The sequence below is a fragment of the Sapajus apella genome, unplaced genomic scaffold (genome assembly GCF_009761245.1).
Source record: "Sapajus apella isolate SASKATOON/1434 unplaced genomic scaffold, GSC_monkey_1.0 scaffold2, whole genome shotgun sequence".
NCBI classification, from domain to species: Eukaryota; Metazoa; Chordata; class Mammalia; order Primates; family Cebidae; genus Sapajus; species Sapajus apella.
This window is the reverse complement of record NW_022436942.1, coordinates 59,367,207-59,383,923: the sequence shown is the minus strand read 5'-3', so window position 1 is coordinate 59,383,923 and position 16,717 is coordinate 59,367,207. Positions and strand designations below refer to the sequence as shown.

The following is a 16,717-nucleotide window of genomic DNA, read 5'->3' as shown; positions in this document are numbered from 1 at the left end:
AGAAAATAAAGCAACAAAAACAAAGAGGCTTTCTTTCATGTAAAGCAAAATTAAGTTACTAATGAACTGAGATTTTATTTTAAGCTATTAAAAGTTGTTTTGATTTTCTGAAGAAAAATATTACCTGAATTCTCTTGAATGGCAATGAATATGAGTTCTCCCTCTCTTGCGCTCTCTCTCTCTGTCTCTCTCTCTCTCTCTCTCTGTGTGTGTGTGTGTGTGTGTGTGTGTGTGTGTGTGTGTGTGTATGTCCTTTTTACATACTTAAGGGAAAAAGTAGTATATGAGGCTTATTATTTATATTCAGTTTTTCAAGGAAGAATTGAGAAGGCATTACCTAGTACTTATTACTGAATTACTTCTGAACTTCAGCCCTGAGAAATAAATGTGAAACAGATGATTGCTAATTATATGGCCCATACATCATGCTTTTCTCTACTGCTGAATGATTACACTGCCATTTCTAGATAGGTCTTTCCTTATTATTAAGTATTCTTTGCCACATAAATCCAAGTGTGCAAGCACCAAAGTGAAAAGAAATGAAAATGATTTTTATGAAACATAGAGTTGTTTCATTATAAAAATTTCTGGGACTAAAACCTTGAGGAAAGAAAAATTACCACTTAGAGAAGTTTGGAAAAATATTCTTAGAAAGTCACCTGGAGTAAAAAGAAATAAGATTCACACACAAAAATATCCTTCTTTTTTTTTTTTCTTTTATTTAGCAAGAACACATTGAAAAACTTTTATTTACTAAATTTTGGTCCTGGCCTTCTTAGGTAACATTCATGATCCTTGCCTTGGCATGTAACAGTTTAGTAAGGAATGGTTAGATAAGGCAACAGTAAGGCAGGAGAAATGGCATGCCACTATCTAATCCAAGCAGTCCATCTCTTAAAGGAGTGTGTATGCATATATATATATATGTCTGTGTGCATATACACATATATGTGTATATATACACACATGTCCACATTGCATGATTCCTGATGCCATTTATTGAGAAGAGGAAATAGAGGTAGACCAGGTTTGGGCATAGGGGTACAGAGGTAGATCATAAACTCAGTTTTGGAAAAGTGAAGTTTGACATGTCCATGAGAAGATGTCTTGTAAGTAGTTAGACAAATGAGTCTGGAGCTCAGGGTAGAAGTCTGAGCCAGAGATACAAAGGAAGTGTGTCCAGGATAAACATGATATTTAAAGGGCTGGTAAAGGTCACTAACGCAAGTATAGGTACAATGCCATGTGGGCATCTGTGCCACAGAGGTTAAGCCATTCAGACTGTGAAGTCAGACTTCACATACTCAGATGCATTCTTCTACCTTTTACCAGCCCTGTGATCTTGAACAAGCTATTTAACTTCTCTGTGCCTCAGTTTGTTCATGTATAAAATAGGAAATGATAGTAATACACATCTTATTGAATTGTATTAAATGGCATAATGCCACTAAAGTGCTCATAGCACATCTAAAAATACATCTGTTATTATCTCCAAGAGGGGTCACACCATATTGGTGATGTGGCGAAAAGAACACAGCATTCCCATTCACTCAAATTATAACCTCAGAAGGCAATAAATAAGAAACCAGTATTTTGGAAGGATTTATCAGTCTTTGATTACAAGCCTCCAACCACCAGAAATCTTGAGATCCAATCCCTCAATTCCTGTCTTTTGTCCCTCAGTATCTTCAGGGTTTCCTGCAGGTTCCTCTATGACATTCATTCAACAACACCCAAAAATGTTCATTAAGTGACTACTCTGTGTCAGGGACTCTTTTAGATGCTAGATTTACCACAGTAGATAGAATTTACAATCTAGAGTAGGAGACAGACATCAAACAACAAATAATCATGATTTAAAATTATGAAAAGTATTTTAAAAAGGAAAAGAATATAGTTCTGTGGGAGAGAAAAAATGGAGGCACCTACTTAAGATTCGCTGGTTGATCTGTGATTATGTGACATTTAACCCAAAATCTGAAAGAGGAGATGGTGTTAGGCATGGGAGGAGCCAAGTGAGAAGCCTTCCAAGCAGAGGGAACAGCAAGAACAACAGCCCAGAGGTTGTTCCAGGAACTGAAAGGCTGGGGTGATTGGACATTGTAACGTGTGAGGTGGAGAAAGTTACCCAAGATGGGGTTAGAAAAGAGGGCCGGGAATAGACCATGCCAGGCCAGGTACAATGTGATAAGAAGTCTGGATGTATTTTCCAAGGCCCTTAGGAAGCCACTAATTAATTACAGGCAGGGATCACTTATTTCCAAAAGTGTGTGCTGCATGTTTTGTGGAGAACAGTCCAGAGGAAGCATAGGAGTGTGAACTTCAATAAGAAAGTTATTCTAGTAGCCAGGTGAGACAAGATGGTGGCTAGAACCAGAAGAAAGGAGAGCTAGATGCACTTGAGATCTAGTGGCGGTAGATTTGAAAGAACTTGGGACTGAACAAATAAGGAGAGTGAAAAAAAATCCAGTGCCTAGAATGATGCACAGGTTATTTTGCCTGGGGAACTGGACAGGTGGTAGGACTCTTACCTGCAGCAAGGGGCTGAAACCTTTCAGTCTGTCCCAAAGTTGTGCAGGTGACAATGCACCCATAAATCATGGTGGTCTTTGCAGATGACCATGAATCCTACTGTGTGAACTGCAACTTAGCATTCACTCACACATCCATTCATCTATTCTGCAAATCTTTATTGACAGCCTATGATGTGCCAGGGGCCTGTCCTAGGTGCTGGGAATGCAGCTGTGAAGAAAACAGACCAAATCCCCGCTCTTGAGGAACTCAAGTTCTACTGGGAGACAGACCCTCAATAAATAGATATGTAATACTTCTGAGAGTGTGCTTTGAAGAAGAAAAAAGAGAGTAAGAAAATAGAAAGTCATGGTGGGAAGGAGATGCTATTTTAGATAGTGTTGTGGACAAGTCTTTTGATAAGGTGACATTTGAGCAGAGACCCGAAGAAAGTGCTGAGGAAGGCTGTTCTATTATACAGGGAGAGAGCATTCCAGACAGTGACAAGAGTAAAAGGCAAAGTCCCTGAGGCATAAATATGCTTGACGTTTCAATTTACTGAGCGTGAAGGATCAAATCAGGGTAGTCACTTGCATCTGCTCTGTTTCCCCTTAGGTAACGACCTGGGCATCACTTTCTCATAACCATACTGTTATGAGGACAAAGCAAAACTCTAAAATTCTGTGGCTAGGAGGAGATATTACTTTCTAATTGGAAACTCAGATAAGCCTCTTAGATTAAAAAAAAATCACAGTGAATGCAAATGAATAGTAATGGTAGAGATGGGAGAAGCTACGTAGTGCTACTACATGTTAGGTAGTGTTTCAGAGCTTTTGCATACATTAAATCATTCACTCTTCACAGCAACCCTATGAAACAGGTATTATTATTATTCTAATTTATTGCAACTGGGAGCCAAAGCACAAAGAAGTCTGGTACCTTGGCTAAGTTTATGCCAGTAAGGAATGGAGCCTGGTTCTCACCAATACAGTGTGGCTTCAGAACTGCTGTTTCACAAGAAGAAAGCTGAGGGGCTCACACAAATATATTTGCTCATGAACTCAATTCCATTGTCATTTTATTTTTTGAAGAAATGCTTAATTATATATTAGAGTCCAAAGTACAACACATAAATTCACTCTAACATCCTGAAATTAATGTAAGGCCAGCAGTAAGAGCAAATTTCAAGCCTGATTCTGCCATCTCTGGGCACATTACTCAATTCATAAGCCTGAGTTTCTTCATTTGTAAAATGGGGAAAATAATACCTGCTTTGCTGCGTCATTCTGAAGCTGTCATGGTTGTATAGTACTGGTTCAATAAGTAAGAATGTCCTTCTTCCACCCACAGGTACTAAATGCTTGGTGGACATTTTGGTAACCCTCCAACAGCTGATGCTAGAATTCCTTGATGTGTCTTGAATATAGTCTGTGAAACTGATGGAGAAATGTACATTCCTAGAGGGTTAAAGGGCTCAAATTGCCAGGCAATTTCAACTCCTCTCAGTGGGGCTGTCATCTAACCAGCTGTGTAGCACTGGGCAAATGATTTGTACTTTTATCAGCTCCAGTTTTCTCTAAAAAATGAGGGCATGTGTCTCTAAAAAGAATTTTTTTGCATCTGTTTTTCTTTTCCCTTAGGGACACAATGGAATTTGTGAATGTAGTTTACAATGCTCTTCAGGTGATTTGGAGACAATTTCCTCTCTGCAACACACACACCTACACCCATTCCCCCCCCCACCCCGGGTGGAGAGAAGCCTCTTGGGGCACTATATATTCCTAAATAATTACAATATTCATTCCCTGAAGGTGACATTAGTAACAGCAACAGGAAATAGGTGTATGAAATTGCCACTCCCTCCCCCTTAGTAAACCTTTAAATGGAGGTCCCTAAGGACTTCATCCAGGATCTAGTCCCATTCTACCTGTCCTCCCTGGATGATCTCATCCCTCCTAATGGCTTTAGATGTCACCTATTAGCTGATGTCTCCAAGATTCATATCTTTGGCCCACACCTCTCTTCTGAGCTCCAGATCAGTATGGCCAATGGCCTATGTAGTACCTGGTACCTCGGGTCTCACTGGCACATCAGACACATCAATGTCTACGATGGATCCACCTCGATGGTGAAACCACTCTTCTTCTCAGTGTCCCCACACCAGGAAATGGCACAAACATCCTCTCAGTGGCTCAAGTCCAGGAGCCATCTTTAACTTCTTTTTTCCTTATGTCATTTCCAACAAATCATCAAGTCTTATTGATTCTACCTTTTAAATTTCTCTCTAATCTGTCCACTTCTCTCCATCTCTACTGCCACCACTCTCCTTTAAGCAATCATCATCTGTCTTCTTGAATCCTGCAACAGCTTTATAGCTGCGCTCCTTCCATTCCAGTCTGGATTGGCCTGAATGCATTAGATGAGTCCTTAAAAGATAATCTAGAGGTGGGAGAGATTCTCCTGCTGGCTTTGAAGAAATAAGACACTAAGTTGTGTGTGGGTGCCTGTAATCCCAGCTACTCAGGAAGCTGAGGCATGAGAATCGTTTGAACCTGGGAGGTGGAGTTTGCAGTGAGCTGAGATCGCGCTACTGCACTCCAGCCCAGGCAACAGAGCAGACTGTCTGAAGAAATAAAAATAAAAATAATTTTTTAAAAATGGTTGGGAAAATTCAATAGCAGGCTTACTATCACAGTCAACATACTCCCCAATGACATTTTTGGACTATTTAAACCCATTGGCCATGGTTTGGATGTGGCTTGTTTGTCCCCACCAAAGCTCATGTTGAAATTTGATCCCCAGTATGGTGGTGTTGAGAGGTGGGGCTTTGAGGGAGGTATGCGGGTCACAAGGGTTCACAAGGGTGCTGCCTCTGTGGGTAGCTTGGTGCTTGGTCTCACTCTGGCAAGACCGCATCTGTTCTTGTGGGAATGGATTAGTCTCACAAAAGCGGGTTGTCTGAAGCCAGGACACCTCCCAGGTTTTGCCTCTTCGCCTGTGTCTACTTCTGCTTTGATCTTCTGCCATGATATAACGAAGCACAAAAGCCCTCGCTAGAAGCAGAGCGAGTGTTGGTGCTGCACTTCCCATACTTTTCAGCCTGCAGAACTATGAACTAAATGATCATCTTTTCTTCATAAATTACCCGTCTCGGGTATTCTGTTGTGGCAACACAAAATAAACTAAGGCATCATTCAAAGAAAGTTTTAGTTCCCAGTATTTAAGAGTTTATTTAGAACTCTTTCCCTAAAAAGAGTTAATTTTAAAAAGGCATTAAGGTACAGCTTTGCTACATATAAATGGGAAAAGAGAAAAAAAGGAAATGGCAAACTAAAGTTCAGTGCTTTCTTAACTGTTGGCTTAACTGTGTTTTGTCTATTAAGTAAAACATGATATGACATAAAGAATCAAGACTAACAGTTTTCCACTCAGCTGGAGTTTCTACAGATACTTGTAGTTGCAGGAGCTCCCCTTGAGCAATCAGAAGCAACAGAGAATGCCTCCAACAGGTTATCCTTTTATAACTATGTGGTGTTATCCATGGGCCACTGAAAAAGGACTAGATTTCCAAAAGTAGTCATTAGAGTCTGAGAAACTGAACCAAGGCAGCCTCAAAGGAATGCCAAAGTGATTTACTGCTGTACAATCCAAAATAATATTCTGGCCGAACCAAGGAACCTACAGACCGAGGAGGAGGAGAATCCCCGAGAGGTGACATAATGCATTTCTGAAACTCTAATGGGCACGAGGTCTCACCACACCTACTTTTCTTTCCTGCCTGCTGGTCTGCTAAGGTCAAAGAAAATCATGTATAGCATAGTTTCATTTTTCTGCCTGCTCTACTCCTGGTCTTCTAGAAAACTCTTTTTAATGTCAACATGTGTAGAAAAAAGAGAGAATGAAGAATGCAGCTGCAAAGCAAAGTACTCTAGTGAGCAATAACACAACCTTCTTGGAAGACCATCATGATCTTGGCTAAGTTTGCAGGTAATGGGGTTTAGTAAAATCCTTGGCCTGAAAGAAATTGGCATTGAGATGATTCTCATTTAAATATAAGTACAGTGTGATGGATTTGGTTGTAAAGAGGCCAGATGATATTTGGTTGCAACACTTTGGAAAACAATGACTAAAACTGCATATCTTGCTAGCTGTCATTAAGGTCTAGAAGAACAATTGTATCTGATGTCAATTATGTTCATGGGAAATTGCTAAGTGAGCATATACTATGTGAAAGTCAAGATGGCATGATGAGCCAGGCACTGTGTTAGGGACTAGGGAGAAATCCATGCAGTCCTCATGGGATTCACATTCTGTCTGGGAAGCAGAGGTGCACAGAGGACCCCTGAGGCCTCAATCCAAAGTCTATCATGTCATTGTTTATGTTGTTTCCCATCTGAAATGCCATGCCCTTCTACTTTCCAGCTTGGTGAATATCTAGTCATCCTTTAAGTCCCAGGTCACCTCCCTTAACCTTCCTGAGACCTCTGTGCAGAGTATGAAATTCTCCAGGGCTTCCATAGAACTTTTCAAACTGTATTCTATCTGTTTCATATCTGCCTTCATTGCTAGTTTGTGAGCTCCTCAAATACACTGAGCAGATTGTGTCAGGTTGTATTTTCCAAAGATGGCCCCAATATTATTGCTCATCCCACACATCTTCCAAGACCTTATGACTCTCTATCAAGAGATGGAATCTATGTCCCTTCCCCTTCATTCTGCCTTTCCCAATGGAGTAGAGCAGAACAAATGCTTCTAGTCTAAAAGTTCACTTTTGCCTTGTTCTCCTAGAACCCAGCCACAATGTCATGAGGAAGCTCAAGCATCCTGTGAAGAGGCCCACAGCCCACAACCCTGGCTGAGCTTTCAGCTGACAGCCAGCACCAACATTCCAGCCACGTGAGTCAGCCACCTTACAAGGGGGGCTCTCCAGACACTGGTAGTGGTGCTCCAACTGATGTCCCATGGAGCAGAGGGAAACTGTCCCTACCAAGTCCTGCTCAATTGCAGATTTGAGAGTAAAGTGCATGACTATTATTCTAACATACAAGTTGTTTTGTTATGCCACAATAGACAACTAGAACATTTAGTTTTTATTGTCCACTGCCTAGCACAGTGACTGGAACATAATAGATGCTCAATACATGCGTACATGAGGATTGATACTCAATCACTGCAGGGGCTGGATGCGACAAAGGGAACCTTCTTTAATTCCTCTGTGGGCAATTATGGTGGAAGGAATTTTTAGCTTGTCTTTCCTTTTTTCTTTTCCCTTCCCCTGCATCACAAACATAAGGACATTTCCTTAGGCAGGCTTGTGGCTGCTGCCGACTATCCAATTAAATATTAGGTTGCAATGAATTCTGCTATGCTTTGAAAAAAGACAGTGGCCTAATGTTAGCATCAGAACAAAGATGTGGGTTTCTGGGAGGAACTCTGACTGTGGGCAATTTACTCAGCTATGCCCATGTTAAACAACAGAAATAGCTGCTCTGCCATCATCTCAAAGACAGGTATTAGAATTCAGACCTTACAACTTTTAAACCATCTGGATATTACAGAGATGGGGCTGGCACAGCCTCCAATGAAGGGGCACCTGTTAGGAGGGCTGGTGGCTGCACTATACTGTTTGTTGTCACCTTGGTACCCCCTTCTGAGGCTTCCTCTGCATTGCTGAGAAGCTGTAACTAGAACCAGGTTCTGGTTTCCCAGAATCCCCTTCTCCATGAGGTTGTAGGTTAAAGTCTACAATGATGGGTGCTCAGATGGACAGTGGGAAAGGAGAGACTGCTTCTCAAGCAGGTAGTTACAGGCAGATTTCAGGTCTGAAGCAGCTCTAGGTAAGTTTTGAGAATTATGTGCTGCAGTCAGGCATTATTGAGAGCCCAGTGGCTTCTGCATCGGCACCCGAGACCTGCTGCTGTGATGCTTCAGGCTAAAGTGATGGGAGGTGGATTCCCTGACCTTCACACCCAGCCTTTTCAGCAGTGTTGTAAGATTCTGAATGGAACACGTCATTCTTGGAGGACACAGAGTGGCTTTCCTGCACAACCCCAAATGAAAGAGGGGCTAAGCAGTAATAAGTACTAGGGAAGAATTTTAAAGAAGAAACTTTGAGTTTCTGGGGAGGCAAAAGTGAAGAGGTAGAACCCAGAACGAACGTTCAACTGATTAATGGCAAAGGGCAAGTTGGGGGGGGGGGTTGCAACCAGGTCGAGCCTCTCCAAAATCCCAACACTGCTCATGTACTTGATTTTTTCTGTGCTCTGTGCCCTGTAAGAGTTACTTTAGATGCAAACACCAGAGTCTACCTCTATGCCACAGCCAAATCCAGCTATTCCCTTTTACCACATCCCTCCATTCAGTTACTCCTCTTATTCTCCCTACACCCATGCCAGCCTGCATAGGGGGAAGCACAAGGCAAAGAAATCCCGCCAGTGGGAAAACTCTGCACTGCTTTAGAGAGTTAGGTTTAGAAATGCAAATTCCAATTTCTCTTTGTGCTTAGTTCACCTGTTATCATAGAGATTTTTCATGAACTCCTGAAATGAAATAGTGACTCCTTCTCAGTATTCTTGTATATTTATCCACAATACCCATTACCCTTGATATATTTATTTAATGCCTCTCTTCCCTCAATAGTAGTAGACATTCGTTCGACATTTGATGAATGAATGAATGAATGAATGACTTCATCTGGAAATGGAGTCATCAGATACTACAGACTGCTCTTAAAATATGCCTAAGACACAATAGGAAGTGAGCTAAAACATGGTCCTTGCCTCAAGAGGCAGTGCTGCATCATCACTTTTGCAACTAAGGTATGTCAGGTTCAATTAATAATACTCAGCTTACACTTCATCTTTTTCAAATTTTTTCACTTGCAAGGGTTACAAGCAGGAGACTGTAAATGGATTTACAGTTCTCCAGGCTGCTTCAAAGCTTTTAAATCTCTCCACGCCATTAATGAATAATTTGTGTCATATTCATGATATATACTTTGCATAATTTTCAGCAATTTAACCTAGCATGTAGCAAAAACAGCAGGAGTAAAAATATCACAAAGAAGGGACTTCAGTTCCTTTCGTAAATACACAATGCCCACATTTGGCACATAATGATGACACTGCAAAATGTGCTTTGTATCAGAGAAGTTAAATTTAGACTGCTGAGAAAATCTTTTAGATTAAGTAAGTTTCTTTTTTTGGTATAACAATAGTTCATAATATGACTTTAGTTTTTCAGCTGTGCCTTGTATAATTGGTGATTTTTCCCTTAAAATTGGTCTGTTTTGACTGAAGTAATATGCATGAGTCATATGAAATAACGTGTTAATTTGGAATAATCCTTTGAGTAAGTCAAGATAACTTTGTACTGGTCATCTTGACCTGGCAACAGAAATGTTTTGATTAAACTTTCTTTACCTAAATAAGCAAACGCAGTTGAGGTGATAACAAAGCCCTTAGATATTTAAACTGGTTTCAGAAATTAGAATAAGACGAGGGAGGGAGAGAAAGAAGGAGAGAGCATCTTTTCTGAAACCATCACCAATTTGATAAAACTGCCCTAACAAGATGAACCAGTAAGAATACAGCCCTGATTCTATAGACTGATATGGAGCAGTGGTAGGTGGACTGAGTCCTGGTGATGAGATGAGGTGGGACTTATCATTGTATCTCTTGCCATCTATCAGGTCCCTTCAGCTTTCCCTAGACACACAAGAACTCTCAGTCCAAGAGGTGACAGGGTTGAATGCTTGAGCTTCAGGAACAGGATGACCAGTGGTTGAAGCCATTTCCTTCTTTATCAAAACCATCAATACCAACATCAGCCATGTATTATAGCCCTAAATATGTCCAGACTCTTTCTTAAGCACATTGTAATTTATTAACTCATTTTATCCTCATAGTAACCCTTGAGATTGGAATTATCTGCCATTTAACAAACAAAGAAACTAAGGCACAGAGAGATTAAAAAGTTTTACCCAGTTATTCATTTAGTAAGTGGTGAAGTAGTAAGTGGATCTAAATCCGAGCTGTCTGGCTTGAGAGGCCAGTCTTCACCTGCCCTATTCTTCCCCTCAAATACATAGGTCTCCTTTCTGATTCAAGAGTCTGATGTTAAGAGTGCTTAAATCAGTTGGTCCAACATGGATAAGAATGGAAGAGCTGCCTTTAATTCCTCTAACTATCGCCTTAACACTACAACAAACCACATAATGTTGGATCAAGGGTCAAACTCAGGGATTCTCAGCTAGGGCTGATTCCTCCCTCCCACCACACCAGGACATGTGACAATGCTTGGAGGTATATTTGGTTGCTGTAACTTGAAGGAGGTGTTACTGGCATCTAGTGGGGAGAGGCTAGAGATGCTGGCAAATAGCCTGTAAAAAAAGCACAGAATAACCGTCTACAACAGAATTAACCAGCCCTAAATGTCAATAGTATCAATGTTGAAAAACGCTGGAGACGAATTGACTGTTGTTACCCAGACTCAGCTGTGAAAATCAGCTATTCACAATCTCGTACGGCAAACTCAGGATTCCACAAGCTAAGCACTGAAATAAGTCTTTGGAATGTAAAAACCAGCAAGACAAAGTCTCTCTCTCAAAAAAGAAGAGACATGTGTCTATCTATTCTCATTGTTCAGCTCCCATTTATAAGCAAAAACATTCAATATTTGTTTTTCTGTTCCTGCATTAGTTTGCTAAGGATAATTGCCTCCAGCTCCATCCGCATCCCTACAAAGAACATGATCTTGTTCTTTTTTATAGCTGCATAGTATTCTATGATGTATAAGTCCTATATTTTCTTTATCCAATTTACCATTGATGAGCATCTAGGTGGATTACATGTCTTTGCTATCATAAATAGTGCTCCAATGAACATACATGTGCATGTGTCTATATGGTAGAATGTTTTACATTCCTTTGGGTATATATGCAGTAATGGGATTGCTAGGTTGAATGGTAGTTCTGTTTTTAGTTCTTTGAAGAATCCACACTGCTTTCCACAATGGTTAATTTACACTCCCACCAACAGTGTCTAAACATTCCCTTTTCTCCACAACTTTGCCAACATCTGTTATTTTTTGACATTTTAGTATTAATTATAGCCATCATGACCGGTGTGAAATGGTATCTCATTGTAGTTTAAGTTTGCATTTCTCTAATGATTAACAATATTGAGCTTTTAATATGCTTCTTGGCCACATGTATGTCTTCCTTCAAAGTAAAGAATCTAGCAACATGGAATCTTTACCTTTTAGACACAGCATCCTAAAATTAGAAGAACTTGGCAAATTAAAACAGAATAAATGCCAACGTGTACTTGTTCTCTCTTCAGTTAGTTCAAGGAACCCCATGAATTTCATGATTGCTGGCATCTCAAAAAGGGTGATCTGAATACCACAGATTTGGCAGCATCTCTGCTACTAACTCGGTATCAGTGGTAATGTATGCTGACAGTGCCCAGAATGACACTCAGCCAAACAGGCAGTGTCTACCTCCCACCACCTCCACGGACCTCAGCCAATGACTGACTGACATGGGCACCTGTGTCTGAAAGGTGGACCAGCTCTGTGATGCACCTGCTGATTACCAAGCTCCCCTGTATCAGGCTGAAGTTAGTCTCCAGCTGAGGCCACACTCTTGGCTCAGCTGTTCTCTTCTGCTCCTCTCACTTCCCTTTCCCCTGAGACTGCCTCACTCATCAACAACTTGAGGAAGAATTCTCACCTGAAGTTCTAATTGTGCTTAGAAAATCCAACTTAAGACACAAGTTAACAGAAAAGCCACTGCATTTGTGGACTGACATTGGTAGCTCCTGAAAGACCCTCAAGGAATCTCCAGGGCTCTGAAGTTCAGAAGAAAATCTGCTTTCTTCATTCTTTGGTTATGACTATCCTAAATTCTCCTTTCTCTTCACCTCAACCTGAGACCCTCAGCAACACATGTGTGTGACATATAAGAAGGCAGAGAGGAGTAAAGTGGAGATTATTAGGTAGAGAAAAGTTTGAGTTTCTTTTTCTTTTTTTTTTTTTCAGACCAGAAATCACTAGAGGATAGAAATCTGGGCAGTGCACATAGTGCTGACACTCGTTTATTTGAGTCACTCATTATCATGGTTTCAACTTTGAAGGAAAGGAGGACACTCTTGTTCTTCTTGTATCCTTGGAGTTCTCGATGCTAAGAGAGCATCTACAGTGACAAGCTGGATGTGGCTGAAGTATACAAATGGGGATTAAATTAGGGTAATTTGGGCAGGAAGCCTACAAGGGCAGAGAGCCATCTGCATGAGCCTAGTTTTTTAAACGGGGAAATCTTTTTGAAGTTTTCACTGGGATGGCCGAACAAATACGGTTTTGTTTTGTTTTGTTTTGTTTGTTTGTTTTTGTCTTTTAGCTCTGAATTGATCTAGAACTTCACACCCAGACAAATCCAAAACCAAATCCTCTCCAAGTCAATAAACGTCTGAACCCTAATCATGCTAAATTTGTTACCAGATGTATTCCGAGTTCTTCTAAGAGCATTAAATTATAAATCTCATTAATGCATACATGGTAACAATATATGACCCACCAACGTTGCTATTAGTAATGGTTACATTACAAAGGATTTGTAAACTGTAAGAAAAATTTTCTTAAAGTTTACCTTGAAAATGATTCTAGAGAAAAGTGTTAACACAATGTATTTAGCTATTATGATAACTGTAACAATGATAATAATGTATTTTACTAAATGCTTACCATGTAAAAGGCACAGAGATAAGCACTCGATATAAATGATCTCATTTAATTAAAATAACCCATGAGATAAATCCCATTATTAGCCTCATTTTGCAAATAAGTTAACTTTTCCAAGTGCACACAGCTTGTAACGGTAGAACCAAATGAGCACTCAGAATGTCTGACCCTGGACTTTTAATCACTAATTATCTATTGCTGCATAATAAATTACTATAGACTTGAAGGCTCACAACTACACTTATTAATTATCTCACAGTTTCTAGAGGGCGGAAGTCAGGCAAACTGCGCTGGGTTCCCTGCTTTAGGGTCTCACCCAGGCTATGATATAGGTCTTGCCTGGGGCTATAGTCCCATCAGTGGCTCAACTGAAGAAAGACCTATTCCAGGATTCCCAGTTATTGGCAGAATTCATCTCCTTGTGGTTGTAGGACTAAGATCTCTGCTTGTTGCTGGATGTCAGCTGGGAGTGACTCCCAGCTCCTAGAGGCCACCCCACCTTTCTTTGCTATGTGGGCCTCTTCATAGACTGTCTCACAACAGGGCAGCTTACTTCTTCAATGCCAGCAAGGACAGTGTCTCTAACGCCAGTCTGTTGAGATGCTATCTTACATATCATAAGATAATCACAGGAGTGACATCCCATTACATTTGTCATATATTGTATGATGGCAAAGGCCGTATTCTATTGATTAAATATAAGCTACAGGTCTCATCTGAACTCAGGGGGAAGGAATTATTCAAAGCTGTAAAAAGGAAGCAGGCATCACAGGCCTTAGAGTCTGTCCACCATTCGGACTAGCCAAGTAACATAGAACTGGCCCTTCTTGGGCCACCTTCACAATTTTGTCAAATTTGTAATATCATCTAAAATATCTTAGTTTCATATATTTCTTTAAATAATGCACTTTTTAAAATAATCATTTTACATAAACCTTTTATATCAGTCATAAATGGAAAACAAATATCACTTGCCATAAATAGAAGGTAATTGGACAAATACACTGTAAATAAAACAATAATATGAAATTTAAAAATAAAGATTAAGAAAAACAAAGATTTGAACTACTATGTATTTTTTTTAGGCCCACTTAATCTTCATCATTTATCATAAATGGTACATCTTCATGGTTAAAAATGGAGAGATCCATAAAAATCTGATAAATTACTCATGATCACTCAGCTTGTAAGTGTTATATCGAAATTCAAGTCTGTGGCTACTAGAGGCCAAAGTGCATAAAAACCACAGTCTGGGAGGCACCCAACTTCATTATTCACCCCAATTTTCCTTGTTCCTTCACCTTTTCCTTTTCATAACACTACTTGTCTTCTCAGCCTATTTCCTAACTTCATTAACCCTGAAATTCCCCCTTAGATACCAGAAATCAACACAATATAAGGGCAAAGAGTAAGTATGCTTAGGTTTTAATACTGGCTTTGTCTCTTACTACTTATGTTGTCTGGGGTGAGTTGCCAGTTGTCTCATCTATAAAACGGGAATGATAATAGTAAGTGACTAATAAATAGGAGCATAAAAATATTGATAATGCAATTTGCATCCTAGTACAGAAACGTATCCAAGACACTGAATATTGATTGTGCACACACATACGCACTCCCCTGTGTGTGTGTGTTTGTTATTGCAGGTGGATTTTTCACTCCTTCTGAGAGATGAGTGAAAACAGAAACAAACTATTTCCATAAATTGTATTGTTTTGTGCATTTCAGTTTTTAAAGCTAATACATTTTATCTCTTTTGGAGGCAATGTATTTGAGTGGGACTGAGGGAGTATGGGATCTTGGAAGCAAAGCGAAGGGTTGGCCTTACCAATGAGTATGGACAGGACACCCTTAGCACTGGGATGCAGATAGGTGAGTCCATGTAAAGGGAGATGCTTGTGGCCATTCTTTTCTTATTGCTTCTAGCAGATTTATCTAAAAGTTCTTCCTCCACTCTTCCCCAACATCAATTTTTCATCTCAAATATATAGCTTTTATTAGCATGAAAACATGCATTTATTTCTCCCATCTAAAACAGAAAGAACTCTTTCTTGACCCAACTTCATACTCGTTATCATTTTATTTCTCTTCATTCCTATATAGTGAAACATATTGAAAGAGCTATTTGTATTTGTTGTCTCTATATTTTCTCTTCCCATTCTTTCTTGAAGACACTTGAATGATGCTTTCACTCCCCGCTTCTCCACTGAAACTTCTCTTGCCCAGAGCACCCAAACCAGCCATATTTCTAAATCCAGTGATTAACTTTCAGCCTTGATTGTACACACTTCATCAGCAACATCTGACACTGTTGATTCCTCCCTTTCTCCTGAACCACACTCTCTAGATTTTTCTTCTAGCCCCTTGGTGACTCCTTCTTAGTCTCTTCTGCTGCCTCCTTTTTTCTTTTTCTTTTTTTATTTTTATTTTTATTTTATAAAGATCATAACCGCAGAGGGGGTGCACCATTCCTGGAAGTACTGCAATACCAGGTCGATGCATGGAGTGGATGGAGCAAGCTCCTGTTCCATCTCCCAACTCCAAAAACACATTTAATATATTGTCCTCAGATAGAGGACATATCAGATATTAAACTGATAAGAACAGATACTACACTTGATCTTAGCTAAAAGGCCGAGAAGCATCACCACCTTTTTTATCATCCAAATTTTAACACTGGTGTTCCCCATGGCTCAATCCTTGCACCTCTTCTCATTTTTATTTGCTGTTACTCCTTTGGAGATCTCATTCAAATGTGTATCTCTGGCCCAGGACTCTCCTTGAATACCAGACTCTTCTATCTTACCCAACAACTCCACAGGGATACCTCAAACTTAACAAGTCTACAATGTGACCTATTCTTATCCATGTCCCTGTAAGGGACAACTGTCTTCTCCCAACTGCTTAAATACCATGTGTCAGACAAATACTCTGTGACTATCCTCTTTTATACTACCCATTCAACCTGTCTGCAATTCCCATCAGCACTACTTTCTACTCTTCTCATCTTCTCTTCTATGTGCTTTCCCAAGCCACCATCATCTCTTTCCTGGATTCTTGCAACAAATCTCCTAATTATTCTCCCTGCTTCTGCCCTTGTCCCTCCACCTCCCACAGTCTAATCCTACCAGGCAACCAGAGTGCCCTTAATAAAACAGAAACAGATCTTATACTTCTGCTCAAATCTCTCCAGTGACTTCCTGTGTCACTCAGAGAAAAGCTAACATCCCCCAGTGACCACCAAGGCTTCTGTTGCTGCCTTGGTGTAATTTCCCACTATTCTCCACCTTGCTCAGTGAACTCTAGTCATACTGGCATCCTCCCTGTTCCATGAACACAGCAGGGATGCTCCACCCTGTGGAGCTCTTCTCTTTCTGTGGAAAAGATGCCCACTTTTGCTGACTTTTATAAAACTGCAAGCCCGTCTCAACACTTCCTGCTTTACTTTTTTCTCTTTAGCACTTAC

The 16,717-nt window shown here is 40.2% G+C and overlaps 1 protein-coding gene and 1 non-coding gene across 8 annotated transcripts in view; both read right to left on the bottom strand.

Moving 5' to 3' along the window:
• ANO4 (anoctamin 4) overlaps positions 1–16,717 on the bottom strand; it is a 398,033-nt gene that overhangs the window by 147,174 nt on the left and 234,142 nt on the right. The gene's annotated exons all lie outside the window — the stretch shown is intronic.
• On the bottom strand, positions 15,707–15,897 carry LOC116528197. The gene has a single exon (XR_004258920.1). It is a non-coding gene; the product is annotated as a U2 spliceosomal RNA (small nuclear RNA).